The 22316-nt window shown below is 36.7% G+C and overlaps 2 long non-coding RNA genes across 2 annotated transcripts in view; one reads left to right on the forward strand and one right to left on the reverse strand.

The window, feature by feature from the left end:
- LOC145489103 (uncharacterized) overlaps positions 1-11236 on the forward strand; it is a 36709-nt gene extending 25473 nt beyond the window's left edge. The window contains exon 2 of the long non-coding RNA XR_014049562.1: positions 8669-11236. This is a non-coding gene — a long non-coding RNA (uncharacterized LOC145489103). The remainder of the gene's footprint in view (positions 1-8668) is intronic.
- On the reverse strand, positions 7246-17036 carry LOC145489100 (uncharacterized). The gene is made up of 3 exons (XR_014049559.1): positions 16894-17036; positions 11826-11894; positions 7246-7416 (listed from the first exon to the last, which is right to left on the reverse strand). It is a non-coding gene; the product is annotated as an uncharacterized LOC145489100 (long non-coding RNA).
- Between the last annotated feature and the right edge of the window lie 5280 nt (positions 17037-22316).

The raw sequence follows: 22316 nt of genomic DNA on the forward strand, positions 1-22316 counted from the left end.
CAAGTTGTGTTCCGACGGATGCTTCTTTTACATGAACTATACATTACTCCACTTTAAATTTCACATATGTTGAAGATTAACAGCTTTTCCATTACACAGCAAAAAACTAGCTGGATATATTTAGATATAGCAGAGCTTTAGGACTTCATAGTTTCCTAGCTCCTCTTGCCACACGCTTGCGAGCAATTTGCCAGTCTATCGCGACTGAAAAGTAAAACAAAATAATTGCTAGTTTGGTGAGTTTGAGTTTCGCCTGAATTGTAAGCAACGCTTGCTGTTTCATCAAGGCCCAATAACTTTACGTCCGTAGCTACTGCTCAGTTTTATTCGTGTAAAAATCCACCAAATTCTCTGTTGTCGATGAATGAGAGCGCCCGCCGATGCTTGTTTTGTACAGTCAGTAAACATGACAAATTGTACTTGCGCCGCACTTTCGTGTGAAAACGTACATCGAACTCAAACAATAATTCTATAGCTTTTAAATATGTTTAAGATTGATAAATGTTTGAGAACATATTAAAAGCTAAGCTAAAAATATGTGAATAAAGCAGAAATAATCAGCAAAGTTACGTTGACGCTTTCTTTAATCAACTTCGAATAACGATTTCGATTTTGTTGATCGAGTTATCAAAACTCCTTGTTTATTTTCATTCTCGCAGTGTAAAACTTCACTATGCTTATGTTGAAGAAACACGCATGATGTTAGAAGCCTTTTTTGCGTTCGTGAAATTTTTTGCAGCATCTCAGCACAAAAGATAACGAAAGAAATCTTTGTCAAGATTTGTTGACAATTGAAAACTCCGACTCGGACTTGAAAGTGCACGAGCTGCACTATGCAAATGAGCTAATTGTACGCATCAGACTTTCCTTTCAAAAACTTTTGCAAACTCACCAAACAAGTAGAAACAATAAGAAACCATCAAAACAGGTTTTGGTTATGATTAACGATTGTTTGAGAAACTCACAAATTAACTCGATACCAGAGTAGAGAGTTTTCTTGCTATATTCCTAAGTCAGAACAAACGCAAAAACATACGCGTAAGCTTACAACTAGCGCGACCAGATCTTATTATTCATTCCCAGCGCGAGATTGAAGTCTTGTTTTCGACCCTGAAAAACCCACCTTTTCCGTTATGTCAGAGCATAAAATTACATATAGGCGCCCTGGTTCGTATTCCCTGCCTTATTCCCTGCCATCGCTGTGAAAAATACGCAAGATAATCCCTCAAGGTCTCTCAACTCTCACCATTTGATCACGCAACGTGACAACATCCACGCGAGAGCCCCGGACATTTGCGTGGATCCGCGCGGATCTATGACGTCAGGATGGCGCGATTTGTTCTAGAAATAGAAAAATTGTCCCATATCATAGGTGCGCGCGGATTCCAAGACTTACGGTCTCCGTCCCCGATTATGGCTCCTCTTTGTAGTCATTTTATCGGCCTTAGCTTTGAAAAAATTCACCAATAAGCATTTCACCAAACCGAAATAATTGAAGAAACAAAACGTAGAAATCTCCATACTTTGTAATCTCTTACGTTTTGTTCGCGCACGCGCTAATGACGCGAAAATGGTGCGCAGTAGGGATGCGCAATGCAATACTAAGGAATCACCTTAACTCATTCATTGCAAAGCGAAGGAAGTAATGGATGAGATATTGCGTAGTGGGGGAAACGGGGTTAGCAGGATTCTGCGTAGACGGATGGGGCGGCGTTAGCAGAAATAGCGGACGTGATGTAACAGATTGGCTGAATGCGAACAACCGCTGACCATGGTGCCAGCTTCTCCTGAATAGCAAACAAATCTAATTTAAGCACTTTCTGGATTATTGCAAAACACCTCAAAGGAATCTTTATTTTTTAAAGTAGGTATTAAATTCTTCAGTAAATGAAATTAGTAAAAAATTGTTTCCTCCGAAAACAAGAAGAAACAAGAAGTTTAGCTCCATCGTCTGTAAAGTACGTTCGTTTTTTGCCTTTGATGATAATGTAACCTATATTTACCCTCGACAGTGTTTATACCACAAAAGCTAGTGGGGCCGAGCAGACAACTGAAACAAATAATTCAAATTGAACATAACATTGTCCAGAATCCCAACTGGCCAGCTGGCTATTTACAAGGACGAGGATTTCTGTGACGTAGGAATTTTAAGCCAATCACAGTTTAGCTCAAGTAGCCCAAGAACCACTGCAAGAGGTATTTGCCGCGAGGAGCACTCGAGTTTTATTCTATCATGGAATCTAATTGGCCAAGGAGAAACAAAACTCATTACGTCACAGAAATCGTTTCCTGGCTCGGGTTCGCAGACGTTATTTTCGGCGGAGACAAGCGACAGCTGGAAATACGTCTGCGTTCGCAGGCTATATGTTGGTGTGAATTGTAATGGAAGAATCACAGCAGAGGACGACAATGACCCTTAAATGGTGCACTTCTTGTGCGTGGTTCCCACGTGTCCGTAAAATGGTCAGGGGAAATAAATTGTTTAAGGTCAGGGAAAACCAGGGAATTTTTACTTTGAGTCAGGGAAAATGGACATTTTGAAGAAAAGTCACTGATTTAACATCATTGGGAGCTGGACGAAACATTTAGGGTCCCTGTGATCTTGATGATATTTTTTCCTTAATGACGAAGAAAAATTTGCTGAAAAAGTATGAGTCTCCATTAATGGGCGGAAAGGACAGATGTTAGCCACTTTGGATCTGTCATTTTGTATTTATTCTTTAAGGGAAATTTTATTTTTTATCAGGGAAAAGGTCAGGGAATTTTGAAAAGTGAGGTCTGTGGCAATCATGTTGTGGACAGATGATGCTAGCATCGCTTTTATCAGCAACGTTATTCTCCTAATTTTTTACTTAGACGTTACTACTCACCAACTGTCCCTCTTGAGGCCCTGTTTGCTGAAATATCATGTACCGAAGGACACAAAGTGAAAACATATGTCACAAGACATATGTTTCCTTTGGCCTTTTAGACATAGATTGTAATAAATAAATAAATAAATAAATAATAAATAAATAAATAAATAAAAATGATATATGCGACACTTCTGTCCATAAAGAAGATATTAAATTTAACATTTAAAAATCAGATATAACTATTTTGTCTATGCCAATTGTGCACGACAACGATAAAAAGTCCTTCAACTTTTGCCCAAAAATGTTGCGTTGTTGATACTTAGACGAAAATCACAACCACCTCAAACTGGAGACTATAAAAACTGCATAGAGATTGCCTTTGTTTCTGTCCATTTCAACTATTCGTTGTAGATTATCTCTTAGGATTAAGTTTCAGTTATGTATAAGGTTAGATGAGATATACCTATAAGTGTAGTGGCATATTTTTCTATTTAATGACTGAAGCTCAATGTTAACCAACTTAATAAATGAAGTTAGAAAAAAACTTTAAAGCTTTACTTTGATCAATCTGGTTAACATTAAATTTTGTTAAATTTGTCAAAAATATAGTTTTTAAAATGTTGTTGTGTTTGGAAATAGCGTTCTAATTGCTTGGACTGGTGTTTTAGCTGTGGAATGTGCTGTTTTCTTTCTCCTCCGACGACTCACAGTGACCAGAAAAAAATGGCAAAGTATCGCATATCAATTTTAAAATAAACTAACCAATCAAGTTTATTTGTAGTTACAGCTAGTGACCTTTGTTTTAGTCAGGACTTTGGTTGGGACAGATGAGGGCTGTGGTTTGAAACATCTTCAACAAGTCATTGCATTTTTGCCATGATTTTTGTTATATGCATGAATGAGTTAGCTTTTAGGAATCTTTGATTACTTTTAGACGTGAGGTTATCGGGAAATCCGGCACAAAACTATTTGTTTACAGCTGCAATTTTCGACAATTGACAACAAATTGGGCAAAGCAACTCAAGTGTTATTGTTTAGAGATTAGCGAAATTAAAACGGCGAAGTTCGTAAAATCTCTAAGAGCGTGTTTTCAAATCGGAGAGACTTTACAACTCCTTTTGAAGATATCTCGCCAAAGCAACTTGACAATTTTGTAAACGCGACGGCATTTCCTACAACAAAGCAATTAAACTGCAAAGCTGATACTACGTGAAAAACGTTTCGAGACACCAACATGACAAGAACATGCTTCCATTGCATTTACCCATAAAATACTGCTCATTTATATGTGGACTAACAACATTTAGTAAATGGCTACTTGAAAAAAACAAATCGATCGATAATTAATGTTGTGTGAGCTGTCATACGTTCTAATCATGGGATTCCCACAAAATAAATTATTACTCAGGGTAAGTCACTTACCAACGCGCCAGGAAACGAAAATTTGGGTCTTCTGTCTTAATTAAAAGTATGAGAGTTTGCAACCAAGTGCGTGCAGGATACTGAGAGCCATTTTCCAATCGTTGGGAAACAGTTGCAACCGACGAAAATTAATGTAATGCAATTCATGCACATCCTATTTAAGAGGAGTTATAATATGATAATTGTTGAAGAAGAGTTAATTCAACTCCCCAAGGTAAAGCTATGTTGGGGAATAAAAATCCAAGCAGGAGTTGTTTCAACGCCAAATGGAGTTACTTTTTTGCAAGACGGGAATTAAATAACTCCTACTGAGAGTTTCATTTCAGGAAAAAAAAAAAATTTGAACTCTGCAAAGAAAGTTAACATAAATCGCTTTTAGAGTTATTTTGTAGTTGCTATTGGTCTCTAAGATATTCCTCTCACCTTAGCCAAATGCCAATTGTAGCTTTACAACTTTTATTTTAGTAGCTAATTTGAAGCAAAAATGAAGGGGATAAATAATACTTTGTCAAAATTATTTTGTCTATTCCACCACCCTAGTTGAAATGATCACATATTGTTAAAATATGCCTAAAGATTACCAGAAACACATTGCACGAAAACATCGCTTGGATGTCAATGCTGTGAGAAAAGCCTTTTTGCTATAGCACGTTTCACCTGTCTTCTCAAAGTACTTTGATCTGGACAAGAATCGCCCTCCCGCCGGGGCAAGGTTTAACAAAGGATGGATAACTCTATCCACTCGAAAAATCATTAACCCTGATTGAATAGTGATTTACCCTATGACAGCGGATCCATCTTTGGAACAATTGGGTCAGATGCATAGCTAGAGGTTGTTTAAAACTAGTCATGTTGTTTCACAATTACATTTTTCGGTTGAAGCTGGAAGAAAAGAAAAACAAAAGCAACAACAAAATATTGTTTAATTATTGGACATTGCTGAAGTGAATTATTTCTGTCGTCATTCTCAGTATCAACATCTTGATATCAATAATCTGGTTTCCGGTTTCCGGTTTCCGGATTCCGGAAATCTGGATCCCGTTTCCGTATTCCGGTTTCCGGATTCCATATTTTAGGGTTACCCTGAGTAAACACAACATATCAGTCAAACAGCTAATACATTGTTGAAAAGAGGCAGATTGCTTACCAATTTGTACAGTTACATGAAAAATTGTTTACAAACATAATATGTTTTGGTTTTTCGTATTTACGGCTTATTTTACCACATTCGATGTGCAAGAAATGGATAAATTGAGCGCGATAGTAAATTGCTAGCTCCACATAATTTGCAGCTAAAGTTATTTCAGAAAAGCTGATTTTTGCGCTTGTCTTGACCATCGCGAACAACCGATGTCCATGACACGAAATTACCATTCTCAACTCACTTTTTGCAAAAATTTTATTACGCTTACGTTTTGAAATAAATAGTGTTGCTCCTTCGGTCGGTTATATTTTTATTGTGCCAAGCCATGTATCAAGTTGTTTTTCCGCTGTCAATTCAGTTGAGACATTTTATTGTCTCGCCGAAATGAATAGACTAAGCCAAAATATAAAAGCTCTAGAAAATAATATTTCCGCTGCAATTGCAGCATTTTTCATGTAACCGTTTAAATTGGTTAGCTATCTGTCTGAGAATGGAGAATGCATATTGTTTTTAATTCACCGCGTTTTAGCCATTGAAAACGTGAATTTTCTCTTCCGACTGGGTAAGAAACCGCGGACTAGTTAGGCTGTGACGCCAAAACAAGAACGTAGGTCTACAAACTTTCGTAAATATTTACAATTTTGAATCAAATCGAAAATTACGTTTGATGGTTTATTCCTAATATATTTAACTAAGTTTTCGTTTCTGTTTGTCTCGTTCGAAAAATATGTCGATATACGTTCTTGTTTCGACATCACAGCCTCACGGTGGAAGCCTATGAAACCGCAACAATGGTAATCCCAAAAACTCTTATTCTTCGGCCGTTGATCAATCCCAAAGCACACAGAATCAAAACTCAGGGCAAATGATGCAGCTGACTCGAAGCGCGGGAAAACAAGTGATTGGATGACAAAGTTGCGCAACTGTTTTTAGCCAATCGCTAAGCGTAGCTATCCAAAAAGCTATTACCCTTCGACACCCGAAGGAAAACTGGTGTATTAAACACTTGATTTTTTTCGCGCAATTTAGAACAAATAAGCGGATTATGTAATTTCTTGCATTCTCAGCTGGCCAACAAAAGTTTCTAGCTTTACTTTGATGGATCATTACTAACCCCTTGTCACTTGATCTTACAGTAATGGTATCACACAAATGTCCAATTATTGGTCATCTTTTTTTTTATGTAAAACGTTACCATAGCAATAACACAACCTGCTTATAGCACCTCTAGTTTTAGCTCTAAGCGCTGGATAAAAAGGCTCGTAGACCACAACTTCTTTCTTCGATTTATGATAAGCATGGAGAGATGCAACGTTTTGCAAAGTTTGAATAAATTCTAAGGAGGAGGCTCAGAGCCACCTTAATTTCTCAACTTAAAGTTTGCACTCTTGCTTGATAACATCATAAGCAGTCAAGGTTACCATTATTGGTTGACCAATGACCTGGCATTTGCGTGATACCAATATTGAAGCATCTCTGAATAAAGAGTGTCATTATCGATCCGTAAAAGTATAGCTGTTGAAAAAGTGCGAAAAAAAATCGGTTTGACCCTCTCCATCCAGCTATGGTAAAAAAAAAAGAATGATTTTAATATTGAAATATTCCTTTTTTTTTTGCAAAAAGAGAAAAACTAAAATTGAGAAAATTATCCAGTCGAACAATAGCATTCAGAAACATCCAGTCGGTGCGTGGTTATAGCCATTTGAAAATTTACGTTGCAAATTATCTATGAGTTGAAACATATCGACAGGTACCAACAACTGATATCCCAGATACCTACAACTGATTGATTTGACCTGGTACCATTTGAATTTCAGTACACCGTACAATATAAGGGAAATCAGTTTTATTGATCATTCTTAAACTGGATAACAACTAGTACAGCTGTATATCTTGGACTGCTGACACTCCCAACCATGTTTTTTGTGGCTGCTTGTTTGCGATATATAAATGTGTCCTCCAAAATGCCAAGAATGCAGCACTACTGGAATAAACCTAAAAGGAAAGGGAACAAACAATAACATTATTCAAGCTATCAATAAATCATCAACCACAAAGCCACTATGCATGGATCTAGGTATTTGTGTAACTTTGAACACATGCTGATTTTAATTCCATTTGGAGGTTTCTTGTAGAAGGTGTTCCAGAAATTATTCACAAATGTACCCCTACCACAAAGGTAATTTGACCCCAATCAGAAATTAGATCACCTTTCTTTGAGTGGGAATGGATATTTCTTTCAGCACAGAGGAAAGGGGGACAAGTCAAGGATTACTGCTGGTAAAGCAGGGTTGCAGCACACTGGATACTTAACATAGCACCGCCTGCATAGATAAAGTACTTTAAAGTGAAGCCCAAATCCACTTTCAATTAAAAGGATATTTTTGCACATGGTGTAATAGTAAACACTCTTTGGATTAGGGTTTGAATGATATTCAGAATAATCAAGGGTGAGGTGTTATCAGGCCAAACCAAATGCAATTTGCATTGAACTTAGAACATAACTGGCCCTACTGTAAAATGCAAGTGACACTAATTTATTCAACACTGGAGATGTCATTCATTCCTAAACTTTTGTCTTTTCCTACCGGAGGAAAAATGATTCGCCTAAATGTTTTTTTTTTTAAACTCCCTTGCATGGAGCCTATTTTTCTGTTAAAAAGTCATTGATAATCGGTGTCTTCGTAGCTGCTTAGTTTATATGTTGCTAAACGCATTTATAAAAAAATATTTTAATGTCATAACACCACAATAGCTGCCCAACCATGCATTATACGTCTCGCTTGGTTTGATGGGAAATCCAACAATGAGCTCTCACTAAAGGCGCGAGCGTGAATTTCGACTTTTCAACGATTTTTTGTTTAAATGATTTGTGTCCTTTGCTTTTGACTATGACTGATGCTAAACTCCTTAAAACATTAGCAATGAAAAACAGTTTATAAAAAAGAATGATATGAGCATGGCAGCTACAGAATAAATCTAGGCTGGTGAATTGTACCCGAGATTCCGTTCCAATTTACAACTATGATTAAGCTTTTTGGATTCTGGCCAAGGCGCCCCCGAAAGCGGCCGAGCAAATGATAGCACAATGAAAAAATTGTAAATGAAGACTTTAGACAGGTCAGTGACACAGATTGGTGCTCATAATCGCAACAATCCAAAGCTGTCGAATTTTTAAGAATACAGCGAAACTTTTGCGTTTACTTCTACATGTAATAATATATGCTCTGTTTTAATTTTCTAATAGAGAGCAGATGCCAGGGATGACCCAGAAGAAACTACCATCTGATATGATAGTATTTGCACCAGAATTACAGGAACACAATCGATCAGGCTCTTGCACCACTACTTGTTGCCAATGAAATTAAAACTAGGTTTGTGATGTATTGGTTGCAGAGAAGATAAGATTTAATACAAAGTTAATGGACACTTGAATGGTATCAAATTTTATCTGAAGTTTATTATAGGAAAGTTGCGACAAGTTAGCTCAATAGTTCAACAAGAACAAACTTTCATTACTCCGAGGGCTGTTTTTATCCATGTCAATATAGAAAATGGTATACATGCTAAATACGTTGACAATAGCAAAATGTCCTTGTGGTTTTCATAATTTTGCCTGGTCTTTAGTTAAATCATCAGCTTGTCGACTACAAAGTCCTAACCATAGCAACAGAAGGAACATCAACAGCCGCTGTTACTTAACTTCAACTAGCATATTTATTTGTAGGCTGCGAGAATTACCATTGCACAACTTTTTGATGCATGAGGAGAGAAATGTATTGTCCCTGAGAATCTAACACCAATTCTTTAAGAGGCTACACTGTTGTTTCTTCAACCAGCAAGCAAAGACAAATAGAAGGCTTAAGTACTCTACATGTGTTTTTTTTTCTGTTATAAGAAGGTTGATTCTACCCATCTGTACTACTAAACTGTACTATAGCCCTATTGGTGTAGCCTAGCAAAATGGAGCCTTGTTATCTGAAGACCCTACTGAGCAAAAGAAACGGTCCCTGACTTTCCTTACTTTGTAGTAAACAAACACATTCCGGGGCAAAAGTTCCTTTGAACATCCCTTATGGGTATGTGGTTTATCTGCTATAGATTTAGTGATTCTATTATTCTGCTTAACTTTTCATCATCTCGTTGCTGAAAAATAGTGAAATACTATTTTAGTTAAGGTTTACAAAACCGACAACGAGGAAGAAGATCAATTAAAATCTAATGTCCCTATTCATGAGATTAAATCACTTCAAGCAGAACTTAATTCTTATGACAGGTAGCCAGAAATACACCTAAACATTACAGTTTTTTTATTTTACTATAGTAAATAGCTTACATTAGCACTAGTTATTTAGTGTTGTACAGAAGCATAAATTTGCGAACTTTCTTTTGGTTTTTGATGGCAATTTAATGATATATTACTTTGACTAATGGCTTTGATGTAAGAAATCATGTAACAGGCTTTACGCGTATTTAACCGGTTTTTAGATAAAGTACTGGAATATTTGTTTTCTGCTGAGGTATCACGCTATCTTTCTTTTCTTTTGAATTAGGTTTACACTAAAAGTTAAGCTATTTGGGTGATGACAGAAAGTTTACTTGTAAGTCAAAGTCAGTAGAAGTTGGAGAAAATCCAACACATCCCAAGCGAACAGCGAGCAGGGATCTTCAGCGAGCAAAAGGGTCCATTCGACATGCCTTTGTTTTCATGGCTGTTACCGGCTGGTCTGTCAACCTCTCAGTCTATAGAACTAAATCTCACGATGTTTGCTGTCTTTTTCCGTATATATGGATAAATTGTAGCTACTTTGCTCGGCCAATGGCGCCCGCACTTTGCACATTCTATGTGGTCACAAACGATTTTTACCGTCTCCGTCGCAGAGCTGAATCCTCCATGTCCGTTACGGAATATAGCAACTTTAAAAGCGAATGTGTAATAGTAGACGTAACGAAAGCGGCTTTGTTTTTCACTCCATTTGATACCTGATCGAAGGACGTCTGTAACTTCATAGAAGAGACGTTGAGGTGTTATAAATCTCTTAAAAAACGTCGACTGTCCCCAATGTTTCCTTTTAGGATAGTGTTTCTTGATAATATGTTTTTGGTTCTTTTTAGGTACTTTGACTTTCTGTAAGGTTGAAATGCAAGAAAAACATTTAAAACGCAATGGCCTCATTCTCATTGAAATTGTAGCTTTATGCTGTGCTATCATTCCCAGAGGCCTTTTGCTGAGCGAGCCAGCATTAGTCCCGCCCAGCGGATACCCTCCCTACCGATGTTCAGGAACCGTCATTGAACTGGTTCCGGTTTTCGATTTTCTCTTCAACGTCGTGCGTTGGCTCATTGTAGACCGAAACACACGGGCCACGGGGAAGACGTTCTTAGTTTTAAGCTCGGTTTAAAATTGTTCCCTAAACGCATCTCGATGCCAATATTCACCTTCCAATCGAGGAAGGGCAATGAATTTTAGATAATACATGCCTCTATCAGTTTCTGTCGCTATTTTTGTTCGATGAATCGAAATAATCCAACAAAAACAAGGTTATAATAATACCCTAAAGTAACTTCCAGAACAAATGAATCTAAATTAGTCAGATTCGATCTTCTCAAAAAGTAGATATACTGAAGCTTGCGTACTGGCAATTAACCTCCTTTCACTTCAGAGATTTTCTGCTAAATAGCTGTCTTGGCAACTCAATCGAAGAGAGTTTCATCTTACTGAATTTGTCATCCAAGTGATTTTTCTACCTCAAAATATTTATTATTTCCTTTAACTGGACCTTCCTTGATTAAGACTGTTCTTAAAAACGTTTGTACCGCTCTCGTGTTCAAACCGGTGTTTAAGTTTAAAACAAAAGAACGGCAACAACAACACTTGGAACAATTCAAAGCTATCGTTACGACAGCAGAAACAAGAAGGAGTCATTTTGCAACACAAAATTCTAACTCATGTTTCGCGGAATTTGCACGCTTTTTAACCAAAACGTAAAATTATTAAAACGAGCCTTGCATTGAGTGAGCATTGAGACCTCTGTTGGTGAATGTTAGGGCAAAACAAACGTGTCGGTGTCGAGAACAATCATGTTGTAAGATTCTTCAAAAATTCCGACGGTGAAAATTAAAAATAAATAATTAATAAACCAAAACATAATCCTTGTTTCCTTCTCCAAACACTTGCTTTAGATGAAAGAATCTTTCGAAACGACTTTGGTCGCTGCATGAGACAGATTCGATTATTTTAACAACTATAACGACAAATGTAAAATTGGTTAGACTTAGTATGTAACGTAGAGGGTTGTTGCCTTTCCACCTCTCTAAAATGAAAATTTTGACAAAAATAAACTGCTCTCGGGCGATATCTTGACTTCCTGACTTCCTTCCTGGTTAGTAATGCGTAGACATACCTTTTTATTCCTCTTCCGAGTCCATGAATGCCACTGTAGTGATTGATGGATTTACGCTTCAAAATGAGGCTGTACAGAGAAATTTGTAAAACGCTTTTAACATAGTAATACTGGGAGAATAATTTAAAGTTGTAAAAGTTGTAATATATGAGCTGGACTCACTTTCAGGCAAAATTAAGCTGTAATTTTTCAAATAATGTGACTCTCTTCTTTAGTTTGTAAAACGTTAAAAAAAACGCCCTTCAGGAAATTTAGAGAATTCTGCATAAATCTAAGTCCAACCGAAGGAATAGCAATACATGTAAGACTTTCTTCTATTTATTTTCTGGCAATACTCGCTCTTTCAAGTGACTAGATCTTCTGCATATCAGAGCTTGCCTAGTGCGCTTAACCATAACACTGTACCACAGACACCTTGATCTTCTTTAGCTAAACTCCCCTCTACCCCAAGAATAAGGTTCACCCAACGACTCATGAACATTTCGTGGAGTAAACATCAAGTCCACATTATAATAAAGCCACGTTATTGATGTTTGCACTGTATCTGATACCAAGGTCATTTTAAAAAAATGTACCTCATTGGTCAGAACTTTGCTATAATTAACATTACAGCTAATACCAAAAGCTGTTGCAGTGAGGTATTAGTGCCCCTAGCAAGAAAAGCGGTAGAATAGCATGTTTGGTGGCAACTATTGCACCAATTCTTTTTTTTCTGTTTATCTGCAACATTTTTGTAATTGTTTCAAAAATGCTTAGGTCTAGAGTTGAAGAAGTGGGGCATGCTTGTTTTTACCCGCTACTACTGGTTGGCATATTTGCAAATAGCTGAAGAAGCACAAAATATTGTGGTTTCGTATTACCCTTCAGTCCAACAACATATAGCATTCTAACGAGCAAATAGTCAATAGGGCATTATCGACTAAGCGAAATTGCCTATCGTCCTAGAAAACGAAACACGTAATAACATGTACAACGAGAGGAAGGGGTCAGATTTTGCCCAATGAAATGGTCTTGGTCTCCCTCTAAGGCATTGTATTTTGAGCATCATATTAAGCAATTGTGACCCAAATTTGGGACTTAAAATAGTTATATACCTTCCATCCTAGATGAAAAAACTGTTGACGATCCTAACTGCTATCGCTAAAACTGTAATAACGTACTGGCTATTCTCGGTAAGACTACCGAGAAAAGATTCCCCAAAGAAAATCACAAGCCCTTGTTTTACCTCACGGTATACTAAAAGGATCAATCTTTTTGTCCCCTGTCACTTAATTACATGAAATTGTGACTTTGATCAATAATATGAATTCCAAGTGTCCCGTTTCCTACGGTGCGTCAGTTACCAGATTAGCTCTTATTGAAATCTATGAGTCTATGCAAATGCCACTTGCAGTTTTAGTTAATTATTCCTTTACAAGTGGTAATTTCTCTGATGAATGAATAACATTAGCAAGGATAACGCTTATATATCTTTGAGAAAGGCTCAAGCTTTGCCAAAGACAATTACAAGCCAATTCTGTCCTTTCTAACGCAAGCAAAATATTTGGAAAAGCTATATATTATCGACTCTATAGCTATCTGGAAGAATTTAAAATACTTTTTCCATTTGAGTTTGATTTTAGGGAATAATGCTCGACAACCTTTGTTCTTAGCTCTATCACTGAATCAATTGGCCAATCTATTGATAATGGTGAATTTGGTTGCGGTATATTTAGCGATTTGGAAAAAGCCTTTGATACTGCAAATCGGGCAATTCTACATGTATTTGATAAAATTAATCAAGGTGAAATATGGCAATGTAGATAAATGGTTTAAATTTGTAAGTGTTAATGGTCATAAAGCAATAGACCCATGCACCCAGTGGCTTGTTGCTTACGTACCTCAAGGATCCAAGAAATCTAGGGTCTCTTTTGTTCTTTTTATACGTAATTGATTTTCCCAACATATCCAGCTACATAGTATTTCATTTAGTTAATTCATGATACTAACTACAGTATCTTATTTTTCAAGTTATAACTTTAGTCAGCCGGAAAAAAGTCCTTATCAGGAACTCCAATAAATCGCCGAATGGACGAGATGTAACCGCTTAGCACTTAAGAAAACAAACTTCATCAATCACTTGATATTAAATAAAAGACGACTAATGTATCACATAATTTGACTCTGCCAAGTCTTTTCGTGTAACATTTATGCCAACTTAATGCTTGTCTGGGCAAACAGACCTAAATATACATGACTTCGTTTCTTTTGTAAACCATGGCCGCACTGGGCTAAGCCATTCCCTTAACTTAAAAACTCCTATTTGCAAAACTTTCGCATTTCAGGCTTCTTATTTTAATAGAATTGCCAACCTATGGAATTTTACTTATAGATCTGTGCCTAAAAGTAGCCTTTCCCTTATAAAACTTTTTAAAACAAACTCTGACAAGCCTTTTGCGAACAACATTTGACGTGGAACGCCCGTGCACTTGGTCACTTGATCGTGCGCATGCCATTGTTCATAGCGCACGCTAAATTTTTCCTTTTGATAGTCGTGTAATATAATTGTGTAATTTTTAGCTTTTTAAACTAAATTTTATACTTGGGCGTCACCTTGCATGGGTCCTTTGGTCTCGTTCGTGCTTGCCTCTTTGGTTATTATACCTCTTATGTTTTTTTTATTATTTTTTTCCTTAGGGTTGTGTGTGTGTGTGTGTGTTTTTTTTTTACTTAATTATGTATAAGATAGTTGAAACCCAATAATGCCTTTTTCTTTAAAAAAAAAAAAGATCATATCAAGGAACTTTGTCTTAAACTTTTAAAAACCTTAGATGTCTTGTCTAAAGCGAGCATTTTGTCTATAGAAGCATTCTTCTTATTCCTTCTTACTCTCTTATTTATTCTTTCCTTACTATTAGCGTCCATGTCTGGGATTTAACTGTTTTTCATTTGTAACACCATTGTTTGTTATACAAACGGAAGCAATTAAAATTTATTTCTTTTCCTGAACCTAAATCTCATTTTGAACCTCTATTTCAATCTCTTAACTTACTTTACCTTAGGGAAATTGTTAAATCACAGGTACCTTCTTCTGTTTATAAGAATTGTCATGCGGACTGCAACCTCCATGTCTGAACGACTATTTTATTTTACCTCTTCATTTCATCCTTATTCTACAAGACAGTCGTGTTCTAGAAAGCTTTATGTAAACTCAGTGGATACCAGCCAGTGTGGATTACGCTCCCTAAAACTATTGGTTCTCGCCTTTGTAATTCCCTGCCAACAAATATCACTAGTCCAAATTTTCTTTCAATCTTTCGTAAAACCCTTACGGACTCTATGCTTGACATAATATGACACATATTAATTATAGCCTAGCACACGAAGGGACTTTTTATCTTAAAGAAATTAGTTTTACTCTGTGTGCTTCATCCACTTGATTAGCTTTGCTATTTGAATGACCCAGACTTTCTTACTTTTAATACTTACTATTAATATTTTCTGTTTCCTTATTTTTAATGTACGTTGATTAATAAATGCGGTAGTAGGTGGTCTATAGATAACTGAGCTGAGTTCATCCATAAGATTAGCTTTGCTATTTGGAAATGATGCTGACTCTCTTTCTATCACTACTATTACTATTTCCTGTTCCCTTATTTTCAAATGCGTTTTGATTTCTCGATGTTGTAGTCTGTGGTCTATAGTTAGATGAGCTGAGTTAGATAAAAGATGAATTCATTTCAAATTTGATTTGATTTGTGCGGAAAAGTGGATAGATTGTAGGAAATGGTGTAGTTCTGCCATCCACAACAGCAAGGTTAGCAATCAATAATTTACAAAGCAGCCACTAGAAGTCGCAGAACATTGTGGAGAAGTCAGCATTTCGTAAGTGAACATTGAGCAGGAATTTTCAGCAAGCAAAGGCTCCATTCGACTCGTGTTTATCTTTATGACTGTCAATTGTTCTCTTTGGTTAGCTTGATAACCTCTCAGCCTACAGAACTAGAACCAACGACATTTTTAGCGGTATTTCGTGTTCAGATGAAGTGTTTCACGCATGGATAAATTGTAACTACTGTGCTTGGCCAATGTCGATTGCATTGTTGACATATAGTGTAGTTGCAGACGATTTTTATTGAGTTAGTTTCACAGAAGCCGCCTTGTCTGTTAGGGAAGATTCCAACTGGAAAATTGAATGAGTAGTAGTAGATGTACCGATGGCCTTGTTTCCTACTTGCTTGCAAACCTGATCGAAGCTGGATGATAACTGTATTAAAGAGACTCTGCGGTGATAAAGCATTTTCAAAAAACAGCGATCGCTCCGAAACAATTTCTTCGTGAGGTTTAAAAGGATAATGCCTTTCGATGACATGCTCCCGTGCCTGGTTAGGTATTTCTACTTGATTTAAGGTGGCTTCACAAGAGGAACACTGTGCATGTGAAGGATTCATTTTTATCGGTGGTTGAGCGGCGACATGTTTTATAAGGTGCGCATGCCTTTAAGAATCTCTGTCGACCGGCATTCAATGCGAGCGTCACCCGATTTTTCGTTGGCTATGATAAAACGTTAAAAGTAACCTTAAAAGTGAAAGTTGTAAAAGTTGTTATATTTCAAATATATTGAACTGGACTCACTTTCCAGGCGAACATTAATTAATGTTGTGATATTTAAAATGCCTTGAGCTGGACTCTCAGCACTAAAAATAATTTTGTAAAACTTGTCAAGAACACTACGTAAAATCTGTGTTTGTCTGTGCATTGTGTTCTTGTTTGCATATTCAATTCGCTATATTCCGGTCTATTCGCTGTAGATTAACCCAACACTTCTTTTATCATTGGCTAAATTTAGATCTGTTGGCTGTTAAAACAAGTAAGTTTTTGTTTGTCAGCATGCGTTTCAAAACACAAAACTTTGCGGTCAGAAGATATTATTTTGCAGACGCTTTTAATATAACCCGCTCAACGGGCATAATCTCGATCAAAATCGTTTCAAAATGTTTCACATGACAATAATACATCCTTTTTTCACCTTCATACTTGCTCTCTGGAAAATTTTTCCTCTTTCCTGGTTAGCAATGCATAGACATACCTTTTTATTTCACTTCCTAGTTCGTGAATGCCACTGTAGTAGTTGATGAGTTTACGCTTCAATAGGAACCTGTACATAAAATAGTTTGAAAAACTTTTTTAAAATAAAGATAAAAAACATTGAAAGTTGTAAAAGTCGTAATATTTGAAATATATTGTACTGGACTCACTTTCCCGGCAAACATTAGTTAATGTTGTGATACTTGAAATACCTTGAGCGGGAATCTCAATTTCCAGGCAAACATAAGCTTTTAAAACTTGAAAACCTCAGTAAGGAAGTGTCAAGAATCCTACGTATACTGAGATCCACCAAAGTGTGTGTTTTTTCCTGTGCTTTGTGTCTTGTCTGCATAATTCAAGAACTATATTCCGATCTATTGGCTGTTGAGCACAATACTTCTTCATTGGCTAAATTTAGATATGTTTGATGTTAAAACAAGTAATAATTTTGGTTGTCAGCTGTATTTGAAAAAATAATAATTGTGTCACACAGAAAATATATTTCGGCAGCTGCTTGTAATATAACCCGGTCAACGGCCATAAATTCGATCAAAGTCATTTCAACATGTGAGCATGGCAACAATTCATACATTTTTTCCCTTCATACTTGCTGTTTACCGGCTTTATTTTTAAATTTGCAATTTCGTAAAGCTCATGTTTCAAGTAATTAGAGCTTCTGCATCAAAGTCCCCCTATGGCACGTAACCATAACACAGTAACACAGACACAGACACCTTGATCTTCAATTGGTAAGCCTGTTTTATTCGAAGATTAAGGTATACACCTAGAGTGCAACTATTTGATTCTTATAGCTACACACAATTTTTTTGGGTGACGACTAGACTTGCAACCGATAAAGTCTGTCCAGAGAGATTTTGCATAATAACAATAATAATAATAATAATAATAATAATAATAATAATAATCACTTTATTTAAGTGTCGATGTATTTAGCACTAATGTGCTAATTGGGGACACTGTAAATAACTAAAGAAATATTTCAAATATAACATAAACTATTAAGAATCCCAACTGGTGGGAGGCTGACCAGTTGGCTATTTACACAACGTGGCCGAGGAGTTGAACTCGGGGCTACCGAGAACAAATCCAGATAGCGGTAGGGCGAAGGATTTTAACCAGGGACCTCCAGATTTCAAATACAGCGCCCTAAACCACTCGGCCACGCCGCCTCCAGCCGCATGTGTCTGTTATGAAGGTTAATGTATCTGATAACTAAGAACTGTGCTTTGCTGCCCTTTGAGGGGGAGGCGAATGTTGTAACGACGTATTAGTGTCCCCTAGCAAGGAAAGCGATTAATGTTAGGGTTGGCGGTACCTTAAGTAACTGCGCCAATTTTTTCGTTAATCTTCAACATTTTGTATAAAATACTTATAGGTATAGTGTAGTTGACCTGAGTCTAATGAGTTTTCGACAGCTATTGCTGACGGCATATTTGACAATAATAGTATGCAGCGTAATGCAAAATGCTATCGTAGTTTCGTACTACTTTCCACTCTAACAACTTGAGTAATTGGCAATCAGGCATAACCCAGTTGCTCTAGGAACGAGAGGAAGGCGTCAGATTTTCTCCAACAAAATGTTTTTGTGTTCCACATATGACATTATAGTTTTAGCATTATGTTAAACAATAATGACTCGAATTTGTTACTTTTCCCAAGGTTTACCTCCAGTGATTCAAAATCTCTATGGCAACCAAGTTTTTGTCCGTCTCAAGACTACTGTAGCCAAATTTGAAGCTAACTTTCGGTTTGCAGCAAGTTTTTTGCTTGAAAATGACATTATGTGCTTTTCTTGTGCTAGTTTTTTTAAAGAGTTTTCGAATTGATAAAACTTTTTGCAAAAGACGTAAAGCTGTCGTAGAACTAATGAAAATGGTGTATTCCTTTTTTATTACGTGCGTGAGATGTCTCGCAGCAAGTCGTGATCAATCGCTTGTTACGTGTTATCTCATCTTGTCACAAAGATGTGGGCCCAAGAAGAACCTGGGTAAATCATGATTCGTGTGTCCGCATGAAAAGAAAATACCTAAAAGTGTTTAAAGTACAGCTACGCATATAAAAACTAGTCATATATATCTGAGGAAAAGAGAAAGGATTGTAGAAAAAAAATTGTGTTAATCATAATGAGAAGGTAAGCAATCAAATCGATGTCTGACGTTCGCGACAAAAATCGTGTCTAGTCTATCAATTCAATTTGTTGACAACTTTTTCAAAATCTCTAACAAATGTCTAATTATTACAATTCAGTTCGTTTCGCGGAAATGTAAATAGACGTGCTTGTCATAATGAGGGCATTTTATTTCGATGTGAAGCAATGTATATTTTTTTTTATCTAAAGAAAAAAATAGAGTTGTCTTAAGTCTGTCAAAACGAGTTTTCGCCAAACTGCAAATAGAAAGGTATTTTATGCATAGAATTTTGGCATAAATAATATTTCAGAACAAAAAGAAACGATATCCGAAAACCTATTTTTGCAAGAAAAAGGTAAAACAAACACCAGTTTCCGATCACGATTAATTTCGGGATGTCTACTTCAAATGTTTGTTCTTTTTAGCCGTTTTGTGTATGACATCTTTCAGGGACATTTGTGAGCATCCTTGATCTTTCCTACTAAGTAAATATGACAAGCCTGTACAAAAATCATAAAGCGCTCTCCTCTGATTTGGCCTATTCTACGCGGTCTCTAAAGCAGTAATGAACGGATTTTTTTTTTTATAAAGATGTATCCTGTAAAACAAAAAGTATGGATCACCATAATATTAACTACTGGATGAATAGGCCACGTTCGATTCATCAATATTCTAAGATGGCTCCGTGGCTTTAACACAAAGTTGAGATTTTTTCATGTTTTCAACTTGCTCTATTAAGGCTTGAACATAGCGTGAAGTAGTCATTTTATACGTGACCATAACTATATGTAATTTTTAGCAAAATACCTTTGCAAAACGTTCAGATCTGATCCATAGATCTGTTCTTCTCCCAATTAGCAAAGATGAGGTGGAAGAAGTGATCTTTAGCATCGGAGGTGTAATAGGCGACATTAGGCAAATTAATATCAAAAAAACTACGCTTGCAGCTTACAGCCTCCTTGTATATAAGACGGCATCTTAATTAACATTCGACTCTAAAGCGAACACCTTTAATGCTCTTTTTCCGCATGCGTAACACGCCTTGTATATCTTCCAATCAAACTCCGAGGGTAATTTCGGCCTTCTCCCTCTATCCAACCCCGGTCAAAAAACCATTTTAATATTCAAATATCCCACCTTATTCGCTACGAGACAATTGTGCAATCAAACAATGGCGATCATAAACATCCGTTCGGTGCGTCGACCCAAAAATTGTAAATTATTCATGTTGCAGTATTGTCAATGAAACAGCAAGAATCCGAGGTAAATTGCGAATATTTGTAAGATGGAATACGTTTACATATACATTTACAGGTTGGCGGTAAACTCGACGCGAGGGAAGATGCTAGAGCCAGTCCCTTGACGTATGACCGAGCAGACTGTGACAATTCATGCATTGAAACACTTGCCGAATTTCCTCCCAGATGAGTGCGAAATTTAAGGAAAGTACTCAGTGGTATAAGTTTTTTGACGTAGCAACGGCCATAGCAACGACTGTTTACTATAAGCACGTGACCAAAAATATAGATTATTTTTAACTTATATGAACGAAACTATTTAGCAAAAAACTTTTAAGACATGCACAACTCGATTGGTATAATTATTTGTTTTACAAAATAGAACATCCATTGCACCCCTCCCCCGAGATCCAATCTGCACCCCCTTCCCCGCTATTTGTGACTCGTTAAATGCTTAATACTTCGTGTAAGAAACTTAAAGTGCGTTTTTCTCAAAAGTTTACTTTTGTGCCGACTGACTTCGCGCCAACATTTCTACTTTGCAAGGTGTTTAAGTAGAATTCCCGAAACTTGGGCTGATCAAAGACCAATAGTGTCGCGGTGATATAAACCAAAAAAATCGTAACTTTTTAAGATCTGTCACGTGACATGAGATGATTTGTCCACTGGGTGTGGTAAAAAATAAGGTTATTTCCAAATAAAGCTGTAAAAAGCACTGAAAATAAAAGTTAACTGTCAAAACTTAGGTTCATTGTCCAGAACAAAACAGAAACTTACATGATATGCTTATTTGACAGTCAATTCTTGTTTTATAAAAGAGCAGAAAGTGTTGGCGTCATTACTATAAAACACTACTTCAAAAGTCTGTGGCTGGTTTCCATAGCAACCATTTTGAGTAAAATTCTAGAAATTTAATTTCTCTTCTTGAGCGCAATAGCACACAATTGATCTTTCTTCACCATATTTAAACGAACTTTTTGGTCCATATTGAGGGTACCATACCACCTTGAGCGGCCACCACCCATTTCCCCGAGGTTAGCCCACTGTATTATACGTAAACCAAAAGTAATTGCACAGCGCGAAAACACCTAGGTACGAGTTTAGCTTTACAGTATTACGCAGGGCATGTAAGTAGCGGTGGTCGGGCAATGGTTAACTATTCATTCTTTCCATTGCTTAATTTAATCTCTTCCTACTCAACAGGATTGTGTGCTCCGTGTAGTTCCAAGCCTTACGGAGCCTTACGTATTATGATAGAAATTGTCCTACCCCTACGCTCTAAAATGGGATGACAGCATTGCGTGACGAACAAACAATGAACCGCTGCAAGCAGGGATTCAAGCAGCAATAGATCAAACGATGATCAAACGTAATATTTTGGTGTAGTGCAAAGCAAGCAACTATCTGCAAATCACTAGCCGTTTTTGACTTAAATGCAGTGGTGATCATATGTGTCGAAAGATTCAAGGTATTCGACCATTAAATAAGTTGACAGTTGGCGATGTACATCGGACATTGTGTAAACAAAAGCAAACTTCTGCTTTATGTGCGACGAATGGTGACAGAAACACGTCAAATCGGCTTTTGGACCTGGCTTTTACAGTAAATAAGGTTAGAACATTTCGAAATTATTAGCGCTGTATCTATTACAACTTAATATAGCTCAAGACATGTGGTGCGTGCTAAAATATATGTCTGACCCGTAAATTGAAATCTGACGACGGATGGTCAAATATCTGCATTTTTTTAACGTACTTTGAAAAGCTCTCGCGTCGCTCACAATCTTTTGCCAAAAGAAATTTTTACAGGAATCTGTAGACCATCCTTCTGCGATTCAACCACCAGAAGCCTAATCCATTTGAAGGTTTTGCACATGGTGAAAATCAATCATTTTTACGAAGTACTTTCAAGTGAATGAAATACATGTCTTCGAAATTTAATTATTCTGCACCCAAAAAGACAACGCAGCATTCCCTAAAATCAACCCAGTACACATTTAAACATTGCACAAAAAATATTTGAGTGTTTTAAAGACG

The sequence above is a fragment of the Orbicella franksi genome, chromosome 6 (assembly GCF_964199315.1).
Source record: "Orbicella franksi chromosome 6, jaOrbFran1.1, whole genome shotgun sequence".
Classification (NCBI taxonomy): domain Eukaryota; kingdom Metazoa; phylum Cnidaria; class Anthozoa; order Scleractinia; family Merulinidae; genus Orbicella; species Orbicella franksi.